This window comes from Ovis aries, chromosome 1, assembly GCF_016772045.2.
Source record: "Ovis aries strain OAR_USU_Benz2616 breed Rambouillet chromosome 1, ARS-UI_Ramb_v3.0, whole genome shotgun sequence".
Lineage (NCBI taxonomy): Eukaryota > Metazoa > Chordata > Mammalia > Artiodactyla > Bovidae > Ovis > Ovis aries.
This window is the reverse complement of record NC_056054.1, coordinates 134,561,913-134,586,066: the sequence shown is the minus strand read 5'-3', so window position 1 is coordinate 134,586,066 and position 24,154 is coordinate 134,561,913.

The following is a 24,154-nucleotide window of genomic DNA, read 5'->3' as shown; positions in this document are numbered from 1 at the left end:
CCTTCGCTTCCTATCTTTTTGAAACTATATAGCCACCTACCACTGTGATTTCATTTATATTGTTTCCTTTTATATTACTAAGAATCATAGAATATACTTTGTTTTACTGTTTTTAATCTATCTACTCTCTCTCTCTCTCTCTCTCTCTTTTTTTTTTAAGCTAAAGTTTCTTCTTATTGCCTAGCTCTTTGCTCAGTTTTGAAAATGTTACAGTGGAAAAAATTAGCAAAGATTTCCTGCAGTTTTCCCAATTTTCCCTTGTAGTACATAAAATATTAGTCACTCAGTAATGTCCCACTCTTCACGAACCCATGGACTGTAGCCCACCAGGCTCCTCTTTCCATGGAATTCACCAGGCAAGAATACTGGGGATCAAAGCCAGGTTTCCTGCATTGCAGGCAGATTCTTTACCATCTGAGCCACCAGGGAAGCCCCTTGTAGTACATAATTAATATTTTGTTTTTCTTGCTCTGATGCCTTTACTTTTTTTTTTAATTTTTTTTTTACTGATATGTGTCATTCCCCATGGTAATTGTATTTACTTATCAAATTTCATTTTGCTATTTTGACTTATCTGCCAGTATTTCTTCTTTAATGATTATATACATTCTTCATTCTTTTACAAAAGTATCCATGAATAGTGTTGCAGAATCTACGTCATGACATTTCATAGAAATACTTAGCATTACATGAACATCAACCAAAAAACAATCAACAAACAGAACAGCATCAACATAATCAGAAGAAAATATATACTCTTGTCCAAATTATGGTCCCAATGCCACTCACCAGTATTATCTATTACAGTATTTTGTGTTTCTGTCAATCTGAATCAACTGGTATTTTTTATATTCCATATTTTTATTTCTTACTTTTTTGACCATAACGCATGGCTTGTGGGATCTTAGTTCCCTGACCAGGGAGTGAACTCCTGGCCCGTAGGAGTAAAAGCTCTGAGTTCTAACAACGGGACCACCAGGGAATTCTCAGATGCCATTCAAAACAATATTTTTTTTTTCTTGAACCACAAATATAATATTCTTGCTTTTATTTGCTTTATCTTTTCTTCTTTTTGCTTTTATTCTCATTTATTTCCTGTACTTCTTTCTTTCTCCATTCTTCTTTCACTTATTCATTAAATATGGAGTGCCTGTTTTTACTATGTATTCTAAGTTTGTAAAACATAACAATGATGAAAATGTTGAATACTTCTGCCAGCATGCTGTTGGGAAGACAGATGATTAAAAATATGGCAATAAATACCATAATTTGATAAATATTATAAGAAAAGGGGCTTCCCAGTTGTTTCCAGTGGTAAAGAGCCCACCTGCCAATGCAAGAGACTAGAGACACAGGTTAAATCCTTGGATTAGGAATATTCCCTGGAGGAGGGCATGGCAACCCATTCCAGTATTATTGCTTAGAGAATCCCATGGACAGAGGAGCCTGGTGGGCTACAGTCCAAGAGTCACAAAGAGTCAGACATTACTAAAGCAACTTAGCATCCACACATATGAGAAAAATAAATCTGAGTAAGACCTATGAACATTGAGAGCAAGGAGAGTTTTGCTTTTTGTAAAGGGTGATGAAGGAAAAGCTAAAAGAAAAACTACAATGTAAACAGACTCAAAACAAGTGAGTGCCCAAATGAATTAGATATCTGAGCAAGAGAATTTTACACAGAGGAAATCTTAGGAGGAGTATTCATTGGACTTAAGATGAACTCTATCCTGTTTTCCACATTTGGGGTGGAAAAAAAATGGTGCAATGAGCTATTATTATTATTATTATTATGGAATAAGTATATTACCGAGGTGTGGCATGAACAAAAATTAAAGCTTTTTATGTGTCATTTAGGATGGTTTAAACAGTTTATTTCTCTCTCAAGTAAATGTGCAGGAAGTTTGTCCAAAGCCAAAAAAAGGTTTCCAGACTCATAGACCCAAGACTTCCTCTCCTGTTGATCTGCACTACACTACAGACAGTCCCAAAGGACTGTTCTGGCTCTTGCCATTGAGAGTCACTGTAGTCACTAAAAGGAATGGTACACTTTGTCCATTTTAGGTCATAATTTGGTCTGCATCCATTGCTTGCACTCTAATCCACATGAGGTCAGAATCTATACCTAAGGCAACACCTTCAGAGAATCTGAGAAAAATATGTTTAAGTAAGCAACCAGGGGCGCATGGGAAACTTATAGAGATACAGAAAATGAGTATCACATATACTGCGAGATAGTTACCAGTTCTTGTCACACCATACACCCATGATGATTTAATAATAATGATTTTCTAATTGTAATTATATTCTAAACATAGAATGGCATATCTGCTCAACACTTTGATTTCATGTATTCATACTCAGAGACTGTGAGCTGTAGTAATTACTACTGATGATGTTTGTTTAATTTTTGCATATAAAAATTTACTCAGGTTTTATGTCCTAATGTATACTAAATATATACAGAAGTTCTGTGTTCCATTGGTATTTGAATGAAAGGTGTATTGTCTCCTTATAGAAAATGTGATTCACAGGTAATTATTAAATATAACATGCAATATACATGATTAAATAAATCAAAGATTGATATTTGTGTTTGGAATATATTGGGTGCTATATTTATTGAAATTTTAGGTGTTTAAAGAATCATTGCATCATATATATATTAATACAAAAATGTGATTCTTATCTCTATCATAAGCTATGAACAAATTAGTTAATAGTCATATTTTACTTTATAAAATGCTGATTTGCATGGACACTTCACAAATACATTTTCCAATGAGTAAGGTTAATATTTTAGCAGTTAAATCAGGTTCTGCAGCCAAGATCCTATTGCCCAAAATATAATGATTTGTTAATTCCTTTCTAAACATATTTCATTGTCATAAAAGAATGAAAAAATTCTCAATTATTCACCTCTTTATTTTGCACGGTAAAGGAAAACTCAAATCCTATATACACAGTATATAGTTCTGAAAATAGTGAAGGATAAACAAAATATAATGTAAAGTATTTGAAAAGTAGTTCAAAATTATTTATTCAATTAATGAGAAAACCTTCTACATACTAATTAGTAATCTAAATTTATAATTTGTTCTTATTTGTTATTTGCTTCCTGAGTTCTTTATTCGCAGTGAAATAGTTCTGAGGTAAATTGTATGATTCAGTGACCTATAAAATAAAATTGAAATATTTGATTTTGCAACTTTTCTTTACTTTTCTCTCTCTCACTGCATGGAGTCTATAAACCCCAGTAGAATTAATTGCCTAATTACAGGAAATAAAAAAGAATGCTTTGAAAGATTTAAATGTGTATTTCCTGCCGTGGAGATTGTACCTGACCACCTGACCTACACAGTTTGTACCCATTAAAGAAAGAAAATAAGCATCTACTTGGGTACACAATTTTAACCTGATAATAAGCATAACACAAATGCTCCATAATTTTAAGTCATTTTGTATTCTAATAACCAAGTCTGGAGCTGCTGCAGTAGTTAATCCTTATCCCTAACCATTTATCATTTTATAAATAAGCTCCAACTTTATTGTTTTAATTGTTTTCTTGGTACAACTTAAGTATGTAGCAGAAAATTAGTCAATAAGAGAAACATTAATCGTAGCTGGATCTATAGCACCATGGAGGAAATTTGCCAGCCACAAGATCTGCAGAATTCTATGAACAAAACTTACAAACTAAGTTCATCGAAATAGACCTAGGAGAGCAATACATGCATTCTAATGAAGACATGTATTTTGCTGTTAGTTTATATTAGAGTATAGTTGCTTTATAATGTTATGTTAGTTTCTGAAAGTCACTCAGTCATGTCTGACTCTTTGCGACCCCACGGATTATACAGTCCATGGGATTCTCCAGGCCAGAATACTGGAGCAGGTGTGTTAGTTGCTAAGTCGTGTCCGACTGTTTGTGACCCCTTGGACTGTAGCCTGCCAGGCTCCTCTGTCTGTTGAATTCTCCAGTAGGTTGCCATTCCCTTCTCCAGGGGATCTTCCCAATCCAGGGACTGAACCCTGGTCTCCTGCATTTCAGGCAGATTCTTTCTTCTCTGAGCCAACAGGGAAGCCCACTGGAGTGGATAGCCATTCCCTTCTCCAGGGGATCTTACCAACACAGGGATCGAACCAAGGTCTCCCGCATTGCATGTGGATTCTTTACCATCTGAGCCACCAGGGAAGCTCATGTTAGATTCTACTTGTACTGTAAAGTGAATCAGTTATACATATATTTATGTACCCCCCTCTCAAATATAGACAGTGTATTAAAAAGAAAAGACATTCCTTTGCCAACAAAGGTCCAGCTAGTCAAAGTTATGGTTGTTCCAGTAATCATGTACAGATGTGAGAGCTGGACCATAAAGAAGGCTGAGTGATAAAGAATCAATACTTTCAAATTGTGGGGCTGGAGAAGACTCTTAAAAGTCCCTTGGAATGCAAGGACATGACAGTGACTGAATGAACTCTAGCTCAGCCGCAGATAGGAACAGAATTCAGGGTACTTGATGTCATCAGCTATATGGATGAAAAATGATAAAGCCACTAACTACAGAGTCAAATTAGATGAATTTTGTTGAAAGAAAAAGATGTCAGTGTAAGTCATGCCACTTTCTGCCATTTATAAGACAATCTCAGTAACTGTAGAAAATGTGACCATGGTACAAAGGGGATATTGTTGACAGCTTAGACTAGAAGTGTGTCAGGAAATATCTAGGTGTGCATTTCAAATGCCTCAAAATGCTTTAAAAATGAAAGTGGGTCTCAAGATTAAAACAGGCTGAAGATTGGGGCTGAGTGGTGAAAAAAGAGAAATAAATCAGAAAAGAAACACTGAAGAGAGAGGCCATGGTTCAGAAAAAGTGCTAACGAATTCTAAACAGAAGCTTTTAAAACCAGAGTAGAAATTTAGGCACAAGAAAGGTTTAGTATCAGAGATTATTAAGAGTACTATGTGGGTGCTTTAAATTCTGTTCCCAGGGTAAGAAACAGTACACTTTATTTTGAAAAATAGCAGAGGTATCCAATATTGTGAGATGCTAAATAGACACTTTTGTAACAAAATGTAGTAAAACTAAGAGAAGAGCATAACAGTAAAAAATTTAGCAAGAATTTGTGCACTGGTGCTGTTTTTTGGTGCCCTTTTCCATTCAGTAAAACTTTTTAGTTATAGAGTCTCTCAATGCCTTTATCTATTTTGCAAATCTGTGGTCATTAAAACAATCAATCTATTGTACTTATTTGCTGCCTTTTCATCAGCCTTCTACTCATTCTTCAAATAATGTAAAAGTGCAGGAATTTAAATAGCATAAGGTTTAAAAATGTTCGATGCTTGAAGTATCAATCATGGCTTCTGAAGAAGTGTTTTAAAATCAAACTGAATTAGAAACAAAATGTTCAATTAATATTTTTATTTGTTTGTTTGTTTATATGATTTCTTTAAATAATCTCTCAGTTTTGGAGGGAAAGTAGGGTCCAAACTGAGGTACGCACTTCACTCCAAGTTGAAAACCACTTCTTATCATGATGATATGAGATTTCATTTTTCTTTGAATAAATAAAATCTAACAGGAAAAGTATTCTAATACCTGCTGCTGCTGCTGCAGCTGCTGCTGCTAAGTCACTTCAGTCGTGTCTGTGTGTGACCCCATAAATGGCAGCTTACTAGGCACCACAGTCCCTGGGATTCTCCAGGCAAGAACACTGGAGTGGGTTGCCATTTCCTTTTCCAATGCATGAAAGTGAAAAATGAAAGTGAAGTCACTTGGCCGTGTCTGACTCTTAGCGACCTCATGGACTTCAGCCTACCAGGCTCCTCCATCCATAGCATTTTCCAGGCAAAAATACTGGAGTGGGTTGCCATTGCCTTCTCCATTCTGATACCTAGTGAATTTTAAATAATAAACTGCATGTGACTAACCGTGCTATTAAGTCTTCTTACTTGAGAATTAGTTATTATTTATCTTGAGATCATGTACCAGATAGATTGTATCTTCTAGGCTATATAATAGAGGGGGATTTCTTTCTAACCTAGCGGTCTCTTAACAGTTTACCTGGGCTTCTAAGGTAACATAGTGGTAAAGAATCTCTCTGGCAATGCAAGAGACATGAGATGTGGGTTTGATCCCTGGGTCGGGAAGATCCTCTGGAGTAGAAAATGGCAACCTGCTCCACTATTCTTGCCTGGAAAGTTCCATGGCCAGAAGACCCTGGTGGGCTACAGTCCATGGGGTCATAAAGAGGCAGACATGATCAAGCAACTGAACACACAAACAAAATTAGTTTACCTAGTACGAACAGCAAAATCTGGTTTAATGTCTACTCAATAATTAAAAGGTTTCTTTCTTTTCTACCTTTGTGGAGAGGTTTACAGGTGAGGAGATACCTTTCATCCAAGATAAGGAGCAGCAGCTACGCTTTGCTGGAGCAGCCATGAAGAGATACCCCACACCCAAGGTAAGAGAAACCCAAGTAAGATGGTAGGTGTTGCAAGAGGGCATCAGAGGGCAGACACACTGAAACCATACTCACAGAAAACTAGTCAATCTAATCACACTAGGACCACAGCCTTGTCTAATTCAATGAAACCAAGCCACGCCCGTGAGGCAAACCAAGATGGGAAGGTCATGGTGGAGAGGTCTGACAGAATGTGGTCCACTGGAGAAGGGAATGGCAAACCACTTCAGTATTCTTGCCTTGAGATCCCCATGAACAGTACGAAAAGGCAAAATAATAGGATACTGAATGAGGAACTCCCCAGGTCAGTAGGTGTCCAATATGCTACTGGAGATCAGTGGAGAAATAACTCCAGAAAGAATGAAGGGATGGAGCAAAAGCAAAATCAATACCCAGCTGTGGATGTGACTGGTGATAGAAAAAAAGTCCTATGCTGTAAAGAGCAATATTGCTTAGGAGCCTGGAATGTCAGGTCCATGAATCAAGGCAAATTGGAAGTGGTCAAACAAGAGATGGCAAGAGTGAACGTCGACATTCTAGGAATCAGCAAACTAAAATGGACTGGAATGGGTGCATTTAACTCAGATGACCATTGTATCTACTACTGTGGGCAGAAATCCCTCAGAAGAAATGGAGTAGACATCATGGTCAGCAAAAGAGTCCGAAATGCAGTATTTGGATGCAATCTCAAAACGACAGAATGATCTCTGTTAGTTTCCAAGGCAAACCATTCAATATCACTGTAATCCAAGTCTATGCCCCAACCAGTAATGCTGAAGAGGCTGAAGTTGAAAGGTACTATGAAGACCTACAACATCTTTTAGAACTAACACCCCAAAAAGTTTTCCTTTTCATTATAGGGGACCAGATGCAAAAGTAGGAAGTCAAGAAACACCTGGAGTAACAGGCAAATTTGGCCTTGGAATGCAGTATGAACCAGGACAAAGAGTAGTAGAGTTTTGCCAAGAAAATGCTCTGGTCATAGCAAACACCCTCTTCCAACAACACAAGAGAAGACTCTACACATGGACATCATCAGATGGTCAACAGCAAAATCAGATTGATTATATTCTTTGCAGCCAAACATGGAGAACTCTATACAGTCAGCAAAAACAAGACCAGGACCTGACTGTGGCTCAGATCATGAACTCCTTATTACCAAATTCAGACTTAAATTGAAGAAAGTAGGGCAAACCGTTAGACCATTTAGGTATGACCTAAATCAAATCCCTTATGATTATACAGTGGAAGTAAGAAATAGATTTAAGGGCCTAGATCTGATAGATAGAGTGCCTGATGATCTAGGGAATGAGGTTCATCACATTGTACAGGAGACAGGGATCAAGACCATCCCCATGGAAAAGAAATGAAAAAAAGCAAATTGGCTGTCTAGGGAGTCCTTACAAATAGCTGTGAAAAGAAGAGAGGTGAAAAGCAAAGGAGAAAAGGAAAGATATAAGCATCTGAATGCAGAGTTCCAAGGAATGGCAAGAAGAGATAAGAAAGCTTTCTTCAGCAATCAATGCAAAGAAATAGAGGAAAACAACAGAATGGGAAAGACTAGATATCTCTTCAAGTAAATTAGAGATACCAAGGGAACATTTCATGCAAAGATGGGCTTGATAAAGGACAGAAATGGTATGGACCTTAGAGAAGCAGAAGATATTAAGAAGAGGTGGCAAGAATACTCAGAAGACCTGTACAAAAAAGATCTTCACAACCCAAATAATCATGATGGTGTGATCACTCATCTAGAGCCAGCCATCTTGGAATGTGGAGTCAAGTGGGCCTTAGAAAGCATCACTATGAACAAAGCTAGTGGAGGTGATGGAATTCCAGTGAAGCTATTTCAAATCCTGAAAGGTGATGCTGTGAAAGTGCTGCATTCAATATGCCAGCAAATTTGGAGAACTCAGCAGTGGCCAAGTACTGGAAAAGGTCAGTTTTCATTCTAATCCCAAAGAAAGACAATTCCAAAGAATGCGCAAACTACCAAACAATTGCACTCATCTCACACGCTAGTAAAGTAATGCTCAAAATTGTCCAAGCCAGGCTTCAACAATACGTGAACCGTGAACTACCTGATGTCCAAGCTGGTTTTGGAAAAGGCAGAGGAACCAGAGATCAAATTGCCAACATCCACTGGATCATCGAAAAGGCAAGAGAGTTCCAGAAAAACATCTATTTCTGCTTTATTGACTATGCCAAAGCCTTTGACTATGTGGATCACAATAAACTGTGGAAAATTCTGAGAGATGAGAATACCAAACCACATGACCTGCCTCTTGAGAAATCTGTATGTAACTCAGGAAGCAACAGTTAGAACGGGACATGGAACAACAGACTGGTTCCAAATAGGAAAAGGAGTGTGTCAAGGCTGTATATTGTCACCCTGCTTATTTAACTTATATGCAGAGTACATCATGAGAAATGCTGGACTGGAAGAAACACAAGCTGGTATCAAGATTGCCAGGAGAAATATTAATAACCTCAGATATGCAGATGACACCAGCCTTATGGCAGAAAGAGAAGAGGAACTAAAAAGCCTCTTGATGAAAGTGAAAAGGGAGAGTGAAAAAGTTGGCTTAAAGGTCACCATTCAGAAAATGAAGATCATGGCATGTGGTCCCATCACTTCATGGGAAATAGATGGGGAAACAGTGGAAACAGTGTCAGACTTTATTTTTTGGGGCTCCAAAATCACTGCAGATGGTGACTGCAGCCAAGAAATTAAAAGACGTTTACTCCTTGGAAAAAAAGTTATGACCAACCTAGATAGCATATTCAAAAGCAGAGACATGCAAGGGATTTCTGTGTGTTGATTTTATATCCTGCAACTTTACTATATTCATTGATTAGCTCTAGTAATTTTCTGGTGGAGTCTTTAGGGTTTTCCATGTAGAGGATCATGTCATCTGCAAACAGTGAGAGTTTTACTTCTTCTTTTCCAATTTGGATTCCTTTTATTTCTTTTTCTGCTCTGATTGCTGTGGCCAAAACTTCCAGAACTATGTTGAATAGTAGCGGTGAAAGTGGACACCCTTGTCTTGTTCCTGACTTTAGGGGAAATGCTTTCAATTTTTCACCATTGAGGATAATGTTTGCTGTGGGTTTGTCATAGATAGCTTTTATTATGTTGAGATATGTTCCTTCTATTCCTGCTTTCTGGAGAGTTTTTATCATAAATGGATGTTGAATTTTGTCAAAGGCCTTCTCTGCATCTATTGAGATAATCATATGGTTTTTATTTTTCAATTTGTTAATGTGGTGAATTACATTGATTGATTTGCGGATATTGAAGAATCCTTGCATCCCTGGGATAAAGCCCACTTGGTCATGGTGCATTCCTATACACGAATAATGAGAAAGTAGAAAAAGAAATTAAGGAAACAATTCCATTCACCATTGCAACGAAAAGAATAAAATACTTAGGAATATATCTACCTAAAGAAACTAAAGACCTATATATAGAAAACTATAAAACACTGATGAAAGAAATCAAAGAGGACACTAATAGATGGAGAAATATACCATGTTCATGGATTGGAAGAATCAATATAGTGAAAATGAGTATACTACCCAAAGCAATTTACAAATTCAATGCAATCCCTATCAAGCTACCAGCCACATTTTTCACAGAACTAGAACAAATCATTTCAAGATTTGTATGGAAATACAAAAAACCTCGAATAGCCAAAGCAATCTTGAGAAAGAAGAATGGAACTGGAGGAATCAACTTGCCGGACTTCAGGCTCTACTACAAAGCCACAGTCATCAAGACAGTATGGTACTGGCACAAAGACAGACATATAGATCAATGGAACAAAATAGAAAGCCCAGAGATAAATCCACACACATATGGACACCTTATCTTTGACAAAGGAGTCAAGAATATACAATGGAGTAAAGACAATCTCTTTAACAAGTGGTGCTGGGAAAACTGGTCAACCACTTGTAAAAGAATGAAACTAGATCACTTTCTAACACCGCACACAAAAATAAACTCAAAATGGATTAAAGATCTAAATGTAAGATCAGAAACTATAAAACTCCTAGAGGAGAACATAGGCAAAACACTCTCAGACATAAATCACAGCAGGATCCTCTATGATCCACCTCCCAGAATGCTGGAAATAAAAGCAAAAATAAACAAATGGGATCTAATTAAAATTAAAAGCTTCTGCACAACAAAGGAAAATATAAGCAAGGTGAAAAGACAGCCTTCTGAATGGGAGGAAATAATAGCAAATGAAGCAACTGACAAACAACTCATCTCAAATATATACAAGCAACTTCTGCAGCTCAACTCCAGAAAAATAAACGACCCAATCAAAAAATGGGCCAAAGAACTAAATAGACATTTCTCCAAAGAAGACATACGGATGGCTAACAAACACATGAAAAGATGCTCAACATCACTCATTATTAGAGAAATGCAAATCAAAACCACAATGAGGTACCACTTCACACCAGTCAGAATGGCTGCGATCCAAAAATCTGCAAGCAATAAATGCTGGAGAGGGTGTGGAGAAAAGGGAACCCTCCTACACTGTTGGTGGGAATGCAAACTAGTACAGCCACTATGGAGAACAGTGTGGAGATTCCTTAAAAATTGCAAATAGAACTACCTTATGACCCAGCAATCCCACTTCTGGGCATACACACCGAGGAAACCAGAATGGAAAGAGACACATGTACCCCAATGTTCATCGCAGCACTGTTTATAATAGCCAGGACATGGAAACAACCTAGATGTCCATCAGCAGATGAATGGATAAGCAAGCTGTTGTACATATACACAATGGAGTATTACTCAGCCGTTAAAAAGAATTCATTTGAATCAGTTCTGATGAGATGGATGAAACTGGAGCCGATTATACAGAGTGAAGTAAGCCAGAAAGAAAAACACCAATACAGTATACTAACACATATATATGGAATTTAGGAAGATGGCAATGATGACCCTGTATGCAAGACAGGGAAAGAGACACAGATGTGTATAACGGGCTTTTGGACTCAGAGGGAGAGGGAGAGGGTGGGATGATTTGGGAGAATGACATTCTAACATGTATACTATCATGTGAATTGAATCGCCAGTCTATGTCTGATGCAGGATGCAGCATGCTTGGGGCTGGTGCATGGGGATGACCCAGAAAGATGTTATGGGGAGGGAGGTGGGAGGGGGGTTCATGTTTGGGAATGCATGTAAGAATTAAAGATTTTGAAATTTAAAAAATAAAAAACTAAAAAAAATAAAAAATAAAAAAAAATAAAACTTAACCATGCTTAAAAAAAAAAAAAAAAAAAAAGCAGAGACATTACTTTGCTGACTAAGGTCCGTCTACTCAAGGCTATGGTTTTTCCAGTGTTCATGTATGGATGTGAGAGTTGGACTGTGAAGAAGTCTGAGCACCGAAGGATTGATGCTTTTGAACTGTGGTGTTGGAGAAGACTCTTGAGAGTCCCTTGGACTGCAAGGAGATCCAACCAGTCCGTTCTGAAGGAGATCAGCCCTGGGATTTCTTTGGAAGGAATGATGCTAAAGCTGAAACTCCAGTACTTTGGCCACCTCATGCGAAGAGTTGACTCATTGGAAAACACTCTGATGCTGGGAGGGATTGGAGGCAGGAGGAGAAGGGGACGACAGAGGATGAGATGGCTGGATGGCATCACTGACTCGATGGACATGAGTCTGAGTGAACTCCGTGTGTTGGTGATGGACAGGGAGGACTGATGTGCTGCAATTCATGGGGTCTGAAAGAGTCTGACACGACTGAGTGACTGAACTGAACTGAACTTACAGGGTTGCAAAGGAGTATCTTGTTTTAATTAAAATTTCTATATGATATATATCATATATATCATATATATATATATATATATATATATATTTCCTGCTCTAGTAAGCACTTGGGAATTTTAGTCACAATTGTTCTTCTAATAATCTCTGAGTGAGAAATGCAGAAAGTGGTTATTGTAGCTCAAAAATGATCTGAAGCAAAATTGTCATTATTTCTCACTGTAAACTATGTTCAGGGTACAGGTTGATCTCATTATATTTAATGATTTACTTTGAAAGAGAAACTCCTTCATCTCTTCTCCACATCTGCATTTTATCAGTCTCGCATTTTCCATCTGCAGTTTTTCTATCCTAGTATCTAGTAACTTCAATGGTTTTCAGCCGTGCCAAACTTTTAGGGTTAAAAGCTTAGTGAGAAGCATGATGTGTGTAGGTTTTAAGGGATTAGGTAATGAATTCCACACACACAAATATTCACACATAAACATTCATTCATTCAATTACAAAGATCTTTCCAAGAAAATGAAATAGTGTTCTCCAGTTCCTTTATCTTTTGATGCAGTCTTTAACGTGCTCATTGACCTTTTGAAATTATTATAAATGGTCCATAAACAAAGGTGTATGATATTAAATTATATTTAGCCAAGTCTAGGCTTCAGTTCAGTCATTTACTCCTGTCCAACTCTTTGATACCCCATGAACTGCAGCACACCAGGCCTCCCTGTCAATCACCAACTCCTGGAGTTTAATCCAAACTCATGTCCATCAAGCCAGTGATGCCATCCAGCCATCTCATGCTCTGTAGTTCCCTTCTTCTCCTGCCCCCAATCGCTCCCAACATCAGGGTCTTTTCCAGTGAATCACCTCTTTGCATCAGGTGGCCAAATTATTAGAGTTTCAGCTTCAATATCAGTCCCTCCAATAAACACCCAGGACTGATTTCCTTTAGGATGGACTGGTTGGATCTCCTTACAGTCCAAGGGACTCATAAGAGTCTTCTCCAACAGCACAGTTCAAAAGCATCAATTCTTCAGTGGTCAGATTTCTTTATAGTCCAACTCTCACATCCATACATGACTACTGGAAAAAACCATAGCCTTGATTAGATGGATCTTTGTTAGGAACATAATGTCTCTGCTTTTTAATATGCTTTCTAGGTTGGTCATAATTTTTCTTCCAAGGTGTGTCTTTTAACTTCATGGCTGCAGTAAACATCTGCAGCGATTTTGGAGCCCAGAAAAATAAAGTCACCCACTGTTTCCCTATCTATTTGCCATGAAGTGTTGGGACCAGATGTCATGATCTTAGTTTTCTGAATGTTGAGCTGTAAGCCAACTTTTTCACTCTCCTCTTTCACTTTCATCAACTCTTTAGTTCTTCTTCACTTTCTGCCATAAGGGTGGTGTCATGTGCATATCTGAGGTTACTGATATTTCTCCCAGCAATCTTGATTCCAGCTTGTGCTTCCTCCAGCCCAGAGTTTCTCATGATATACTCTGCATATAAGTTAAATAAGCAGAGGGAAAGCATACAGCCTTGACGTACTCCTTTTCCTATTTGGAACCAGTCTGTTGTTCCATGTCCAGTTCTAACTGTTGCTTCCTGACCTGCATACAGGTTTCTTAAGAGGCTGGTCAAGTGGTCTGCTATTCTCATCAGTTACAGAATTTTCCACAGTTTATTGTGATCCACCCAGTCAAAGGCTTTGGCATAGTCAATAAAGAAGAAATAGATTTTTTTTTTTTTCTGGAACTCTCTTGTTTTTTCGATGATCCAGTGGATGTTGGCAATTTGATCTCTGGTTCCTCTGCCTTTTCTAAAACCAGCTTGAACATCTGGAATTTCACAGTTCAGGTATTGCTGAAACCTGGCTTAGACAATTTTGAGCATTACTTTACTAGCATGTGGCTATAGTTTTCCCAGTAGTCATGTATGGATGTGAGGATTGGACTGTGAGGAAGGCTGAGCACCGAAGAATTGATGCTTTTGAACTGTGGTGTTGGAGAAGACTCATAAGAGTCCCTTAGACTGCAAGGAGAACCAACCAGTCCATTCTGAAGGAGATCAACCCTGGGATTTCTTTGGAAGGAATGATGCTAAAGCTGAAACTCCAGTACTTTGGCCACCTCATGTGAAAAGTTGACTCATTGGAAAAGACTTTGATGCTGGGAGGGATTTGGGGCAGGAGGAGAAGGGGACGGCAGAGGGTGAGATGGCTGGATGGCATCACTGACTCGATAGACATGAATCTGAGTGAACTCCGGGAGTTAGTGATGGACAGGGAGGCCTGGCGTGCTGCGATTCATGAGGTCGCAAAGAGTCAGACACGACTGAACGACTGAACTGAACTGAACTGAGATATTTATGAGGTAATCTGAGCATTCTTTGGCATTGACGGCTCAGGTGGTAAAGCGTATGCCTACAATGTGGGAGACCCCAGTTCAATCCCTGGGTCAGGAAAATCCCCTGGAGGAGGAAATGTCAACCCACTCCAGTACTCTCGCCTGGAAAATTCCATGGATGAAAGAGCCTGGTAGGTTCCAGTGCTTGGGGTTGCAAAGCGTGGGACATGACTGAGCGACTTCACTTTCTTCTTTTCATTCTTTCTTTGGGATTGGAATGAAAACTGACCTTTTCCAGTCCTGTGGCCATTGCTGAGTTTTCCAAACTTGCTGACATATTGAGTGCAGCACTTTCACAGCATCATCTTTTAAGATTTGAAATAGCTCAAGTGGGGTTCCATCACCTCCACTAGCTTGTTTGTAGTGCTCCTTCCTAAGGCCCAATTGACTTCACATTGCAGGATGTCTGGCTCTAGATGAATGATCACACCATTGTGGTTAACTGGGTCAGGGAGATCTTTTTTATACAGTTCTTCTGTGTATTCTTGCCACCTCTTCTTAATATCCTCTGCTTCTGACAGGTCCATACCATTTCTGTCTTTATTGAGCCCATCTTTGCATGAAATGTTCCCTTGGTATCTCTAAGTTTCTTGAAGAGATCTCTAGCCTTTCCATTCTATTGTTTTCCTCTATTTGCATTGATCACTGAGAAAGGCTTTCTTATCTCTCCATGCTATTCTTTGGAACTCTGCATTCAAATGGATCTAGCGTAAAAGTCGAATATCTGTTGGTACCCTCTTGATGCTTTTTACAAAGGAAAGTTCAACAGTCCCTTGGTCCTTCTTATTTATGGTAGTTCTAATTTTCCAGATTTTGTATCTAAGCATCCAACTATCACTTCATTTCTAGAGGTAAGAAATGTACAAATAATGTATATTATTTGTAATATAAATAATATGTAATACTATTAACCCACGTTTTATTGAATGTTTGCTATTTATCAGCACTAAAATAATTTTTCTATATTGTTTTACACAATCTGAATGGCTTTCACTGATCAATGAAATGCATATCATTATGATTCTAGAAGTGTTATAAGTTGTAATGGAGAATCAAGTATCAAAGTCAAGGATGTCTACAGTCTGACTACAAACCTACCCTTTAACCCCTATACTTTAACAAAAATATTTGGTAATTAATGGCAAGCTTGGAATAAACAGTTTGTACATCACTGCTATGATCTCAATGTTTATTCTCAATGTTTATTCCCCCAAATTCATATGTTGAAATCTTAATTCCCCCAAATGATATCAGTAGGTAGGACATTTAGGAGATGCTGATGTCATGATATTATAGGATTACTGCCTCAGGAAAGAGACTCTAGAAAGATCCTTAGCTCCCTTCCCCCCATGAGGACATAAGAACTCTGTGACTCGGGAAAGAACCCCAGGCATGCTTGCACCTTCAATTCACAATCCAGCCTCTAGAACTGTGAACAATTTTTTGTTTGTTTTGTTTTTGTTTATAAGCTTTTCAGTCTGTGGTAGTTTGTCGGTGATGTTCAGTTGCTCTGTTGTGTCTGACTGTTTGCAATCTCATGGACTGCAGCATGCCAGGCTTCCCTGGTGGTTTGTTAGGATAGCCAAAAAAGGATAGAGACATGATGTAACATACATTGAGGTGACTGATAGTTTTGTCCTTCAGTTAGATGGCTCAAAACATTGAGAAGCAGACAGCCATATGGTTAATATCAGTTATAGGAGATGAAGTGAAATGAAAGTCGCTTGGTCATGTCCCACTCTTTGTGACCCCATGAACTATACGGTCCATGGAATTGTCCAGACCAGATAACTGGAGTGGATAGCCTTTCCTTTCTCCAGGGGATCATCTCAAACCAGGGATCGAACCCAGGTCTCCCACATTGTAGGCAGATTCTTTACCACTGAGCCACCAGGGGAGCCCATGGAAAATTATGGTGTAGTTGTTAAGAATGGCTGGTATTTGGATACAAGGTCTAATGGCATTATGGAAAGTGAAAGTGGCAGAGAAGAAGCCTAGTATATTAATTTTGTGGATTTATGAGAGGTAGTTTAATAAGCACAGAAAAGAAGAATAAAGGATTTGAGTTAGCAGATTTTTTTGTGTATGTGTGATTAAGGTATTGAGATGCAAATACATTTTTTCTTCTATTATTATCATTCAAATAATCATCAGATCACAACTGTTATATCTATGTTGTGTAAAAGATCACACCATATGTGACCTATTAAAATATTTATCTAAAAGTCTGTACATGTAGCCTAGTTTTATTCCTCACTCATAATTATAATCTGCAAAGGCAAAAAATCTCCAGCTACCAGGAAATTATTTGTCTAATATGCACTGCAGTTAGGTAGTGTTAAATATACTAACACTTTAGCAGAGGTTAGCAAAGATAATAACAAGGTAAGTAATAGCCTCAAAGAGTAAAATTTCTATTTAAACTGTTTCTTAGAATGAACAGGGCTTTTTTGAGGAAAACTGGTAAGAAATGATAGCATTTGCTGCAGATTACTCCAAGGACCAATATAGCGATTTAAAGAAGAGCACTGCAGTTAAAGGAACTGATGGGGGCTTGGAAATGGTAGAGATCATGTGGTGTGTTGAAGTTTTGTAAGAAATTCACTGTATCACAAGTATAGGCTTATACTTGGCAGGTACCTCAGTGGTAAAAGAATCTGCCTACCAAGTAGGAGACCCTGGTTGAATCCCTGAGTGGGGAAGATCCTCTGGAGAAGGAAATGGCAACCCACTCTAGTATTCTTGCCTGAGAAATTCCATGGGCATAGGAGCCTGGTGGGCTACAGTTCATGCAGTCACAAAAGAGTCAGACAAAACTAAGTGACTGACCAACAAACCAACCAACAGGATAATTTAGTACATTTAAATGTCTGAGATATTGTGAATATTTCTGTAATGAGGAAGAATCAGAGAAGCTTGTAAAATATCAAAATATACATGAAATATTTAGCTAAAACAAAATAACTTTTTTATATTTTTATAAAATAAAAATTTGTGATTTCATATCAGCTTGTTTAAAGATTATGGAAACTTTATTATAATAAATTTTAATATATTTATATATAAATATATATTTATAATATATTTATATATAAATATATATTATAAATATATATTTATAATAAACTATTATAATAAATTTCCTGCTGTTATAATTTCTTATAGTTAATATTGTCCAATGGTCTCCCTCACCATATAAACAAATACTCTGATATCATTAGGATTTGTTCACAATTTCTCAAGTTCTGTGGGGAAAAACAAGCCAGAATAATGACTGTTTACCCTGAGTTATTCCTTTATACTACAGTAAAGCATGAATAACAATAAAATCACCAGGAAGATGTCAGCAAACCAAAGCTCTAATGTAGCTGACTGAACCTCTTCAATGTGGTTGAAAAATAAAAATGAAATATTGATCCAACCACCCTATTCTCATTTCCCTATTTTCTTCCTTTTTGTAGACAAGTGTACTGTACATCATGATCAAGGTACTGAATTATCTATAGAGTTTTTCAAAAGGACTAATAAATAATAACACTAATCTCTTGCCATGTAAAGCAACACCTACTTGGGTAGGGGAGCCCATTTTGCTTAGTCTGAATTAGAACATCTGTAATTGAACTATATGTTTGGGCTCTGACATGATGCCTATATTTTACCTTGTGTACTAAGTCTAGTTTATTTTGTATACCCTTAGAGAATATATACCCTTAGAGACTTTGATGCTGGGAGTGATTGGGGGCAGGAGAAGAAGGGGACGACAGAGGATGAGATGGCTGGATAGCATCACTGACTCGATGGAAGCGAGTCTGAGTGAACTCCAGGAGTTGGTGATGGACTGGGAGGCCTGGCGTGCTGCGATTCACGAGGTCGCAAAGAGACGGACACGACTGAGCAACTGAATTGAACTGAACTGAGAGAATATATTATGTTGATACTGACCATCATCATTAAAAATCTCAGTTTACTCCTCTAAGAAATAATAAACAGCCTGAAAATTGTCTTACTTTGTGAACTTGCTATATTATCCAGGTAACTCTGAGTGCGTAAAAGTCACTCAGGTGTGTCCAACTTTTTGTGACTCCATAGACTGTAGCCTGCCAGGCTCCTCTGCCCATGGAATTCTCCAGGCAAGAATACTGGAGTGGGGTGTCACTCCCTTCTCCAGGAGATTTTCCTGAGCCAAGGAACAAACCCAGGTTTACTGAACTGCAGGCAGTTTTTAAAGGTTTCTTAGGAACTTGTAAATAAATATCTTTAAATGATTAAAGATATTTTAACTTTTTATTTTCCAATATTATGACTTTATTTTTTTTGACTCACTTTACTGGCTAGGATTTACAGTACAATATTGAGTAGAAATGGTGGTGATGGATATATTAACTTTTCTTCCATTCATAAGAACAGTGGGTTTAATATTTGAAATATCAACTATACTATAAATGGCAGTTATACAATTATCAAATGTTGAAATTCCCTTCTGTTATGGATTGATTGTATAACCCCCTGCCCCAAAATGAATATATTTTTGTTCTAATTTTCAGTATTTGAGAACATGACCTTATTTTGAAATAGAATAACAGATATGATTAGCTGTTTAGATGAAGTGACTGTGGGGCTTCTCTGGTGGTCCAATAGTTAAGACTGTGCTTCCAATGCAAGGGCCACGGATTCAGCCCATGGTTGCAGAACTAAGATCCCATATGTCATGGGGCATGGCCAAAAAAACAAAACAAACAAGCAAAAAAGATGAAGTGATACTGGAATAGGGTGGGCCCGTAATCCAACATAGCTCTTGTCTTTATAAAAAAGGGAAATTTGGAGGTAGATATGGAAAACAACTTATGAAGACTGGATTTTGCTACCATAAGCCGAAGAACCACCGAAGCTAAATAAAAGACTTAGAATAGATCTTCTCTGACACCTTTAGAGTCAAAAAGCCCCAGTTTATACTTGTGTTGGCCAGATTTCTGTCATCTGGCCACCAGAACTGAGAGGCAATACATTTCGACTGTTCTAAGTCTCTGGCTTTGTGTTAATTTTGTTACAACAGTCTTAGCAAACTAGTAGTACTTACATTCCTAGTTTTCTGAGATTTCTTTAAAAAAAATCATGGACACCTAATTATTTTTATTTTCTGCTTCTATGTAGATAATGCATGAGTTTTCTTCTTTGTGCTTTTATTTATTTATTTTTGTTATATATATATATATATATTTATTTATTTATTTTACTTTATTTTACTTCACGATATTGTATTGGTTTTGCCATACATCAACATGAATCCGCCACGGGTGTACACGTGTTCCCAATCCTGAATCATCCTCCCACCTCCCTCCCCATACCATCTCTGTGGGTCATCCCAGTGCACCAGCCCCAAGCATCCTGTATCCTGCATTAAACCTAGACTGGTGATTCGTTTCTTATGTGATATTATACATGTTTCAATGCCATTTCCCCAAATCATCCCACTCTCTTCCTCTCCCACAGAGTCCAAAAAGCTGTTCTATACATCTGTGCCTCTTTTGCTGTCTCACATACAGGGTTATTGTTACCATCTTTCTAAATTCCATATATATATGTGTGTTAGTATATGGTATTGCTGTTTTTATTTCTGGCTTACAGCAGTATTTTTCACAGAGCTAAAACAAATAATTTCACAATTTGTATGGAAATACAAAAAACCTCAAATAGCCAAAGCAATCTTGAGGAAGAATGAAGCTGAAGGAATCAACCTGCCTGACTTCAGGCTCTACTACAAAGCCACAGTCATCAAGACAGTATGGTACTGGCACAAAGACAGAAATGTAGTTCAATGGAACAAAATAGAAAGCCCAGAGATAAATCCACACACCTATGGACACCTTATCTTTGACAAAGGAGGCAAGAATATACAATGGAGTAAAGACAATCTCTTTAACAAGTGGTGCTGGGAAAACTGGTCAACCACTTGTAAAATAGAGAAACTAGAACACTTTCTAACACCATAGACAAAAATAAACTCAAAATGGATTAAAGTTCTTTGTGCTTTTAATGTGGTGAATACTATCATATTCACTGGACTGCAAGGAGATCCAACCAGTCCATCCTAAAGGAAATCAGTCCTGAGTATTCATTGGAAGAACTGATGCTGAAGCTGAAATTCAAATACTTTGTTCACCTGATGTGACAAGCTGACTCATCAGAAAAGACCCTGATGCTGAGAAGAATTGAAGGCAGGAGGAGAAGGGGATGACAGACTATTAGAAGGTTGGATGACTTCACCGACTTGGTAGACATAAGTTTGAGTAAGCTCTGAGATTGGTGATGGACAGGGAAGCCTGGCATGCTGCAGGCCATGAGGCTGCAAAGAGTCAGACACGACTGAGACTAAATGATGAACTGAACTGTACTGATATTATCATTTTGTTTTCTAATTTTAAACCAACATTACATTCCTTAAATAAGCTTCATATGGTCATGAAATATTGTTTTGGGCATTTTTGAATTATTGTTATCATATTTATTTGAAATAACTTTGCACTTATGTTTAAGTGCAAAAGCATTCAGTTTTTGTGGTAATATCTTTGTAAGGTTTTACTATTGGAGCTTTGCTGACTTAATAGAAAGAACTGGGAATTATCATTACTGATTTCCTGACATTGTGTATTATTCTAATTCATCCTATTATATATGACAGAACTTAGCAGTAAAACAAAGTGGATATGCAGATTTATTTGAAAAAGACTTTTAAATTAAAAATTCACTTTGCATTAAATAAGGAATTATTTAATTTTTCTAATCCTCCGTTACTATAAGTAAATAGGCTATTGCAAAAGTTTTCTTTTCTTCTTTTTTTTTTTTTTTTAACCCCATCTATGGAAACAGCCGAAGATGGAGAAGCTCTATACAGTCAGCAAAAACAAGACCAGGAGCTGACTGTGGCTCAGATCATGAACTCCTTATTGCCAAATTCAGACTTAAATTGAAGAAAGTAAGGCAAACCGCTAGATCATTTAGGTGTGACCTAAATCAAATCCCTTATGATTTAAAAATGGAAGATAGAAATAGATTTAAGGGCCTAGATCTGATAGATAGAGTACCTGATGAACTATAAAACGAGGTTCTTGACATTGTACAGGAAACAGGTATCAAGACCATCCCCATGGAAAAGAAAGGGAAAAAAGCAAAATGGCTGTCTAGGGAGGCCTTACAAATAGCTGTGAAAAGAAGAGAAGCAAAAAGCAAAGGAGAAAAGGAAAGATATAAGCATCTGAATGCATTGTTCCAAAGAAGAGCAAGAAGAGATAAGAAAGCCTTCTTCAGCAATCAATGCAAAGAAATAGAGGAAAAAATAGAATGGGAAACACTAGAGATCTCTTCAAGAAAATTAGAGATACCAAGGGAACATTTCATGCAAGGATGGGCTCAATAAAGGACAGAAATGGTATGGACCTTAGAGAAGCAGAAAATATTATGAAGAGGTGGCAAAAATACACAGAAGAACTGTACAAAAAAGATCTTCACAACCTGGGTAATCATGATGGTGTGATCACTCATCCAGAGCCAGAAATCTTGGACTGTGAAGTCAAGTGGGCCTTAGAAAGCATCACTACGAACAAAGCTAGGGGAGGTGTTGGAATTCCAGTTGAGCAAATTCAAATCCTGAAAGATGATGCTGTGAAAGTGCTATACTCAATATGCCAGCAAATTTGGATAACTCAGCAGTGGCCGCAGGACTGGAAAAGGTCAGTTTTCATTCTAATCCCAAAGAAAGGCAATGCCAAAGAATGCTTAAACTACCACACAATTGCACTCATTTCACATGCTAGTAAAGTAATGCTCAAAATTCTCCAAGCCAAGCTTCAATAATATGTGAACTGTGAACTTCCTGATGTTCAAGCTGGTTTTAGAAAAGGCAGAGGAACCAGAGATCAAATTGCAAACATCTGCTGGATCATGGAAAAGGCAAGAGAGTTCCAGAAAAACATCTATTTCTGCTTTATTGACTATGCCAAAGCCTTTGACTGTGTGGATCACAATAAACTGTGGAAAATTCTCAGAGAGATGGGAATACCAGACCACCTGACCTGCCTCTTGAGAAATCTGTATGCAGTTCAGGAAGCAACAGTTAGAAGTGGATGTGGAACAACAGACTGGTTCCAAATAGGAAAAGGAGTGTGTCAAGGCTGTATATTGTCACCCTGCTTATTTAATTTATATGCAGAGTACATCATGAGAAACACTGGACTGGAAAAACACAAGCTGGAATCAAGATTGCTGGGAGAAATATCAATAACTTCAGATATGCAGATGACACCAGCCTTATGGCAGAAAGTGAAGAGGAACTAAAAGCCTCTTGATGAAAGTGAAAGAGGAGAGTGTAAAAGTTGGCTTAAAGCTCAACATTCAGAAAACGAAGATCATGGCATCTGGTCCCATTACTTCACTGGAAATAGATGGGGAAACAGTGGAAACAGTGTCAGACTTTATTTTGGGGGGCTTCAAAATCACTGCAGATAGTTACTGCAGCCATGAATTTAGAAGAGGCTTGCTCCTTGTAAGAAAAGTTATGACCAACATAGATAGCATATTCAAAAGCAGAGACATTACTTTGCCGACTAAGGTTCATCTACTCAAGGCTATGGTTTTCCCAGGGGTCATTTATGGATGTGAGAGTTGGACTGTGAAGAAGGCTGAGTGCGGAAGAATTGATGCTTTTGAACTGTGGTGTTAGAGAAGACTCTTGAGAGTGCCTTGGACTGCAAGGAGATCCAATCAGTCGATTCTGAAGGAGATCAGCCCTGGGATTTCTTTTGGAAGGAATGATGCTAAAGCTGAAACTCCAGTACTTTGGCCACCTCATGCAAAGAGTTGACTCATTGGAAAAGACTTTGATCCTGGGAGGGATTGGGGGCAGGAGGCGAAGGGGATGAAAGAGGATGAGATGGCTGGATGGCATCACTGACTCGATGGACATGAATCTGGGTGAACTCCAAGATTTGGTGATGGACAGGGAGGCCTGGCATGCTGCAGTTCATGGGGTCACAAAGAGTCGGACACAACTGAGCGACTGAACAGAACTGAACTGATGGAAACAGTGTCAGACTTTATTGTTTTGTGTTCCAAAATCACTGCATATGGTGATTGTAGCCCTGAAATTAAAAAAAAAAAAAAAAAACGCTTGCTCCTTGGAAGAAATGTTATGACCAACCTAGACAGCATATTAAAAAGCAGAGACAGTACTTTGCCAACAAAGTTCTGTCTAGTCAAGTCAATGGTTTTCCCAGTGGTTATGTATGGATGTGAAAGTTGGACTGTGAAGAAAGCTGAGCGCCAAAGAATTGATGCTTTAGAACTGTGGTATTGGAGAAGACTCTTGAGTGTCCCTTGGACTGCAACGAGATCCAACCAGTCCACTCTAAAGGAGATCAGTCCTGGGTGTTATTTTGAAGGAATGATGCTAAAGCTGAAACTCCAATATTTTGGCCACCTCATGAGAAGA